Below are 6,640 nucleotides of genomic sequence, written 5' to 3'. Positions count from 1 at the left end.
GAACACGGTGAACGTCTCCATATGAGACTCTCTATACATTCCTACAGTGATGAAACTACGCAAGCGCAGTGAGTGTAATATACAAAGTGTATATCTATTGTGCCCTCCCGGCTATAACCATATTAAAATGGCGACTCCTGCATTTATGGATACATATATGCATATATATATATATGGATACATATGTGGATACATATATCAGTCGGATTGTGTAGAGAGTCTCATATGGAGACGTTCACCGTGTTCGCAATATGTAAAGCTCACCTTTATAATTTGGAGCACTGTGGCGACTCAATAATACAATCCATAGAATGTGTAACCGTACGTTCTGTGTCCCAAGTGCATGAGTCCGTATTCTAATATTAGAGAGCTTAAGCAACTACGTTTTACTGGACGGCAACGGCAAGAGGAAGTTGTTTTTATTTCCGTTCTGCGTTGTATGTATTTCGTTTGCGCCGTCGGGCCTCTGCCCCGACGTGAAAATATTTGTTTGAAGGTTGCCTCTAAAACCTCTCTAAAATTAATATGGCTGACAATTCAAAGAAAATGGAGTGGACAGATGAGCACGATTTATTGTTGATGAGAGAAATGATGGTTAGTGATCTGTTTCAATACAAAAAGAGAAGCCCCAATCTGGGATTAGTATGGGATTCTATTGTCGAAAACTTAAAACGGAAGCGCCAGTCTTTACTTTAAAAGACAAGAGAAGTGTTCGAGACCGGTGGAGTCTTTTAAAAGCTGAAGATGCGCGAAGAAGAAAGGGCAAGTGGCATTGATGTCGACGAACTTACGGAGAAAGAAAGTTTGATTGAAGAGTTGTGCCAAAAAGAGGACAGCTTCCTTGACGTAGCATCAGTTCAATAGCAAAAGGAAAATGCAAATGCTATTGACATAAGGATGACAGCCTTGGAACGAATGGGCGAAACAAGCAAGAGAAAATCTGATGGGCAAAACTCTGATGTTAAGCTTAAGAGAGTACGCCGCGGAAGTTGTGAGTTAGTCGAATATTTGAGAGAAAGATCAAGCAAGGAAATTGAGTACCCAATTGAGTACCCAAGCAGCTACACAACAAACAGAAGTCTTAAAAATGATGCAACAACAAAATCTAAAAATGATGGAGAGCCAAGCTTTATTTCTTCAGCAACAACAGCAATTGTCAACAGCATTTCTTGACATTATTCAGAGGTTCACAACCAAGTAAGATTGTGTTGTCACTTACAAGGAAAGAATTCTTAACTGTTGTGTTTTAGCAATCTGTGTAACTATGAACTTTTAATGTTTTGCTATTTGAATTATAATAACTTTCTCACTTACACTTGTCAGTACTTACATAACAAGTTACATACTTGCTAATTGTTTGTGTGTTTAACAATGAGTCATTTTGGCATTCATTAATTAGTTATAAAGTAATTCTCCAAGGTTGGAGGATCTAACTGAAAAAACTTGGATGTTATATTTCCATACATGCAAGTGAGTGAATTTCTTAACAATGAACAGACAATCTATGCTTTCCCAACACTACTTAGACCTATTTTGAGGTTTTTTTTTGAAGTCCATGAACCGGAATGAGTTGATCACATCTCCAAATAACCATTCCACAGACACTCTAACTGAACTCATTTGCTTGTTGAATTCTTTCATTCTGTTTGTGATTACCCCATGCTGAAAAGGAGCTTGTAGATGAATCCTCTGTGAATAAGCGGGATCCCCATAAATGCACAATGGTCTCCCATCCACAGAAAAAGCACTTTGTTCCAGGTCTTGAAGGAAGTTTGAGTCAGCCAGCATACCAGCATCATGTTTTTTTCCTTCTGTAATATAGAAAGTATTTGCCTGAGTTATAGAATGTTTTTGCATGTACAATATAGTGTGTACAATAATATTTTCATTTAAATAATATAAGCATACCAACTGGACTATAAATATGTGCAATCAAACCATTTGGCAATGCCACACCCTGGAACATCAGAGTGAACTCTTTTATGGCCTTTGTAAACAATTCGCTGATGTTTTGTTTGCCGTGAAATTGGTCTGACCGTTCCATCAATAAAGCCAAAGCAATTTTCATAAGGTGCTCCTTTTTCATGGATGGCATTGGCATAAACCTGTAGATTTTCTGGGCTTAAAAGATCATGTTTCCATTCTGTAATTTTTCGCTTATGATAATTATAAATAAAGTCAATGATGGTATTTGCAATCATACACAACTCAGGAACTGGTCGCCCAAATCTGCCAATCATGTCTGAAAATTGACAAGGGTAAGCAAGACGATTTAAAAGAATGCATAGCCCCTCCAGTCCTGAACATATTGTCCTTTGTGGACACTTGACTATTTCAGGGATTCTAAGATTTTGTTGGAGGAAAATCAAATTGTGTTTGTTGGCTTGGAATTCTACTTTACATTCATCCTCACTTAGATTATCTACACAAAATGGCTCATAATATTTGAATGGAAGCTCTGGGTTCCTTGATTTATATGCCTTGTACAATATGATCAATTCATATTATGTAATGTAACCTTCTTCAAAAAGCACAAGACAAAAGTTTCGTATTGTTTTAAACGAAGACATGAAAAAGAGTTCACTTTCTACCGCCGCTTTCTATTGCGAACTTTGCTTAAAGTGCCCCTGTCTAAAAAATGAAACTCACATATATGAATCTTTGTAATACGTACATGCGTTATTTGAAAATCGAATTTCGATTCTGAATTTAGTGCAGAAATTATAGTCATTTGAACATAGAATTTTGAGAAGTAAAAATTCGAAAACCGCGCATAAGAGATTGGTACCAAATCTGTCTAGTGACGTCACAGTAGGATCCGGTCAGGCCTATTGATCCACGAAAACATTAGAGCGTGTATTGTCGAAGTGTTCTTGTACTGTAGTTGGCGGCCCGAAAAAGTCACGCAAAATAGAAAATGCCAAATAGATGTATTGTGGCTGGTTGCTCTAATGTCTCTAATTTTAAAAAAGGAGTCTCGCTTCATTTCATACCGTTTTCCAGAGATGAAAGGCCAGAAGCCAAAATAAGACGTAAACAATGGATTGATTTCGTACGGTTGAAACGGGCAAAATTGGATCCAACACCTAATTCCAGTATTCGCTCAGCACATTTCGCAAAAGAAGATTTTTCGCAAATGTTTTCTGGTCTGTCGGCTAAAGTACCTAGATTAGCTATCGATGAGATTGGCGTCGTGGCAGTCCCTAAATATAATATTGCAGCTGAATGTCCCCCGTCAGCAAGAGCCAAGAGAAGGGTAAGTTTATTCATTCCATTTCAAGAGATTAACGCACGCTTTTTAAAACATGGTAAATGCAGTAAAATACACATGAGCCTATTTTGAGAATCACTGTTTTGTACATAAATTTGTTGACATTTTCGAAAGGTTTTAAAGGAAGCATTGTCCACAAGTTTGTCTCGACCAGGAGAATCAGAAGAAGAGCCAAAGGATTTCGAACACTGCGTGCCAATGGAATTAAATGTGGATGAAGAGATACCAAGCGATGTTCCTTGCAGCAAAGTATATAGTATATACCTTTATTCCTGCTAGTATAGTGCGATCTTACAATTTGACTTGCCATTCGTGAGCTTTTCTGTCAAAACATATGTTGACCCTACTGACATTATGCATACATTTTAAGAAAGACTTTTCTTTTAGACAAACAGCGCTTTGACTCAGACAGATGGTTGTGTTGGTTGTGCGTACCTACTGAAGAGAAAGGAAAACATGGAACAAATATGTAGCTCTGAAAGCAAAATACGATGAATTAGTGAAAGCCAAACGTTCTAAAGGTATCGTGTTTGGCACATAAGTACTGCACACGTTTCGTGTTTTCACTACAGGGAAACCCGTATAATATTTCCGGCATTTATCAGCCGTGGTGCCGGTTATTATAGCTGTATTGCTAAACTCACGCAATAGAATTAAAAGAAGACATTTTATGTTAAATGATAATTTTATGAAACTTTTAAATTAACTTGTTCGATTTGTTTATTATTATGTAGGTGTTCAGTGCAATATACTGAATGACGAAGAGGTCATTCAGCACAGAGCTGAATCTGAAATGACGGCAGGCAACGACGTAAATGAAGAGTCTGAAGACAGCGAAGTTGAAATGGACACGGTTGCGGACGACGATTTTAAAATAGAAGACGAGGCTGAATCGGGAAGATCGGAATTTGATGAATTAGAAGATGAATGCAGAAGGTAAAATATTTGACTTGTTTGTAAATGCTATCTAATTGTGAATCATTCTATGTCTTGATGGCACCCGTATGACTCTATCTTCGTTTAGGAATCCTAGAGAAAACATACGGAAGGAAGAAAAATACATTGTTTTCCAATCCCAGTTGATGTTACTGTTTAAATTTTGCCATGTTTGCAAGGCAGATAACCCGCTCGTAGAAATGGTAACAGATGGTACACTAGTTGTTGTCAAAACAACCTGTGGAAACCCCGCGTGCGATAAAGGAATAACATCTGGAAAAGTCAGCCACTTTTGCCAAACACAAAAGTAAATGCAGGAGACTTCCTTTTAAGTTTTGCCATACTTGTTTCTGGAGGATCTTCCACCAAAGTGATCAACATGTTTCGACACATGGGGCTTGCTACAATATCTAATGAGTCTTTCTATAGACACCAAGTGGTACGTTCTTTTGCATTAAAAATACTTGGACCGTTCTTTGTTCGAAGAATTTGATAGTATTTCTTATTCTTACTTAAGAAAATGGTGCTTCCGACAATCTTTCTTCACTGGAAAGACTATCAAAGAAAGATTCTTGATAGATTACAGGCTCTGGAATCAATTACCATTTCTGGTGACGCACGACATGACAGCATGGGTCATAGTGCAAAATATGGTGCTTATACAATATTTTGTTGTACTTCAGCTGAAATAATCGATTTTAGTTTGATCCAGGTATAAACAAATTTTAAAATTCAACCTCAAGCAATGTGACTATCATTCAAAGGTTATGCTGATTGTGTCTCTTCCTTAATTGTAGAGAAATGAGGTTGGAAGCAGCACAGGAATGGAATTCGAAGGTTTTCAGAGGTGTTTGAATTTTTTGTTGGATGATGGTCTGAACATTTCCACAATGGTGTCAGACAGGCATCAAACCATTGCTAAATACATGAGAGAGAAACAACCAAGAATTACCCACTATTTTGACCTATGGCACTTGAAAAAGTAAGTTGTTGTTAAATGAATGCAAATCAAGTTTCTATCAGTATCCAATACACATATAGCATATCGACAGAATCAACCCAAAGTATTAAACAGTTTTCACATACTTTTATTACAAGAGTTACACAAGGTATTGAACAAACTTGCAAAAGAGGCAGATTGTGAAGAACTGGCCGAATGGGTAAAGCCGTGCATTAATCATTTTTATTGGAGTGCTACATCAACACATTCAGGAAATGGTATGATTATACTTGCAAAATTCAAGTCATTCCTGAGTCATGTCATTGACAAGTATGATGGATTAGATGATCCATTGTATGATAAATGTGCTCATGGTGAACTGACTCCAAGAAAGTGGATTCTTCCTGGTATGTGTTGGTTGATTTCATTGTTTACAGCTTCATCTAAATTGACCTGTCCATTTTGTTCCAAAAAACCCCTGCACTATTACTTTAGAGAAAGCTTATTTTTTACATTCACTTAGATTCTCCAGCTTACATAAAGCTAAGAGATGCAATGCTTAACCAGTCCTTTGAAAAGGGCATTAAGCAAGCTTCTCCTTTGGAGCAAACTAGTTGTTTGGAAGGATTCCACTCAACCATAAACCAGTTCTCACCAAAGATGAATGCATATTCCTTTTCTGGTTTATATTGCAGGTAGGTTATTATGTCAAAACAACAAATGTTGATTGTCAGTGGTTTGCTAATTTTCTAAGACACATCTACCTCATATTAGGCACATCCTAGCTGCTACTCACTTTAATGCAAATTTGTCCCGCAAAACAAAATTAAATAAAGATGGCACACCAATGATCAAGATATCATATCCAAAGTTTAAAGGGGGTGAAGCCACAGTTCGAGATATAAAAGAAAAACAAAACTTTGGTAAGTAATGTTATAGTGGCATGAATGTCAAATGTTCAAATTTTTCTAGCAAGAGTGAATTTTTTCTTGCAATGATTTCAATAAATATGACATTATAATGTTAGATTATGTTGATGAGATCTACCAGACATATGTGAGAGCATCTCAAAATGGCAGTCTTAAGATAGCTGATGAACTGCTGAATAAGATGGCACCTGCTCCCATGAACACCATGCTTGAAAAAGAGAGAAGAGAAATAGCTGTGACGAAGAGAAATGCCAGAAAAACCATTGTTGTTGAAGATATGCCTCCAACAACACCAGGTGCATAATAATAATTTAAAATTAAGTTAATCTTATCCTTCTTTTTTCTTCAATGTAACACCAAACTCTTTCGTTATTTGGATTAATATCTTCTTGATTGACTTATCGTATAATGAAATTTTAGTTTCAGTAGTCCTTACTCAAGAAAAGGCGTCAAAGGTTGGCAAATCATCTGCCAACAGAGCAAAACCAAGGTGTTCTGTCTGCAGAAATTTAATGGCAGGACATAGCAAAATAAAGGACTGTCCCAAAAACAAGAGAGTCAGAT

General features: G+C 36.9%; 1 pseudogene; it reads left to right on the top strand.

Moving 5' to 3' along the window:
* Positions 1-3,726: 3,726 nt before the first annotated feature.
* LOC124457107 lies at positions 3,727-5,846 on the top strand (annotated as a pseudogene).
* Positions 5,847-6,640: the final 794 nt, after the last annotated feature.

The sequence above is a fragment of the Xenia sp. Carnegie-2017 genome, unplaced genomic scaffold (genome assembly GCF_021976095.1).
Source record: "Xenia sp. Carnegie-2017 unplaced genomic scaffold, XeniaSp_v1 HiC_scaffold_6, whole genome shotgun sequence".
Taxonomy (NCBI): Eukaryota; Metazoa; Cnidaria; class Anthozoa; order Malacalcyonacea; family Xeniidae; genus Xenia; species Xenia sp. Carnegie-2017.
Note: the sequence above shows the minus strand (reverse complement) of the source record. Positions and strands in the feature narration are given on the sequence as shown.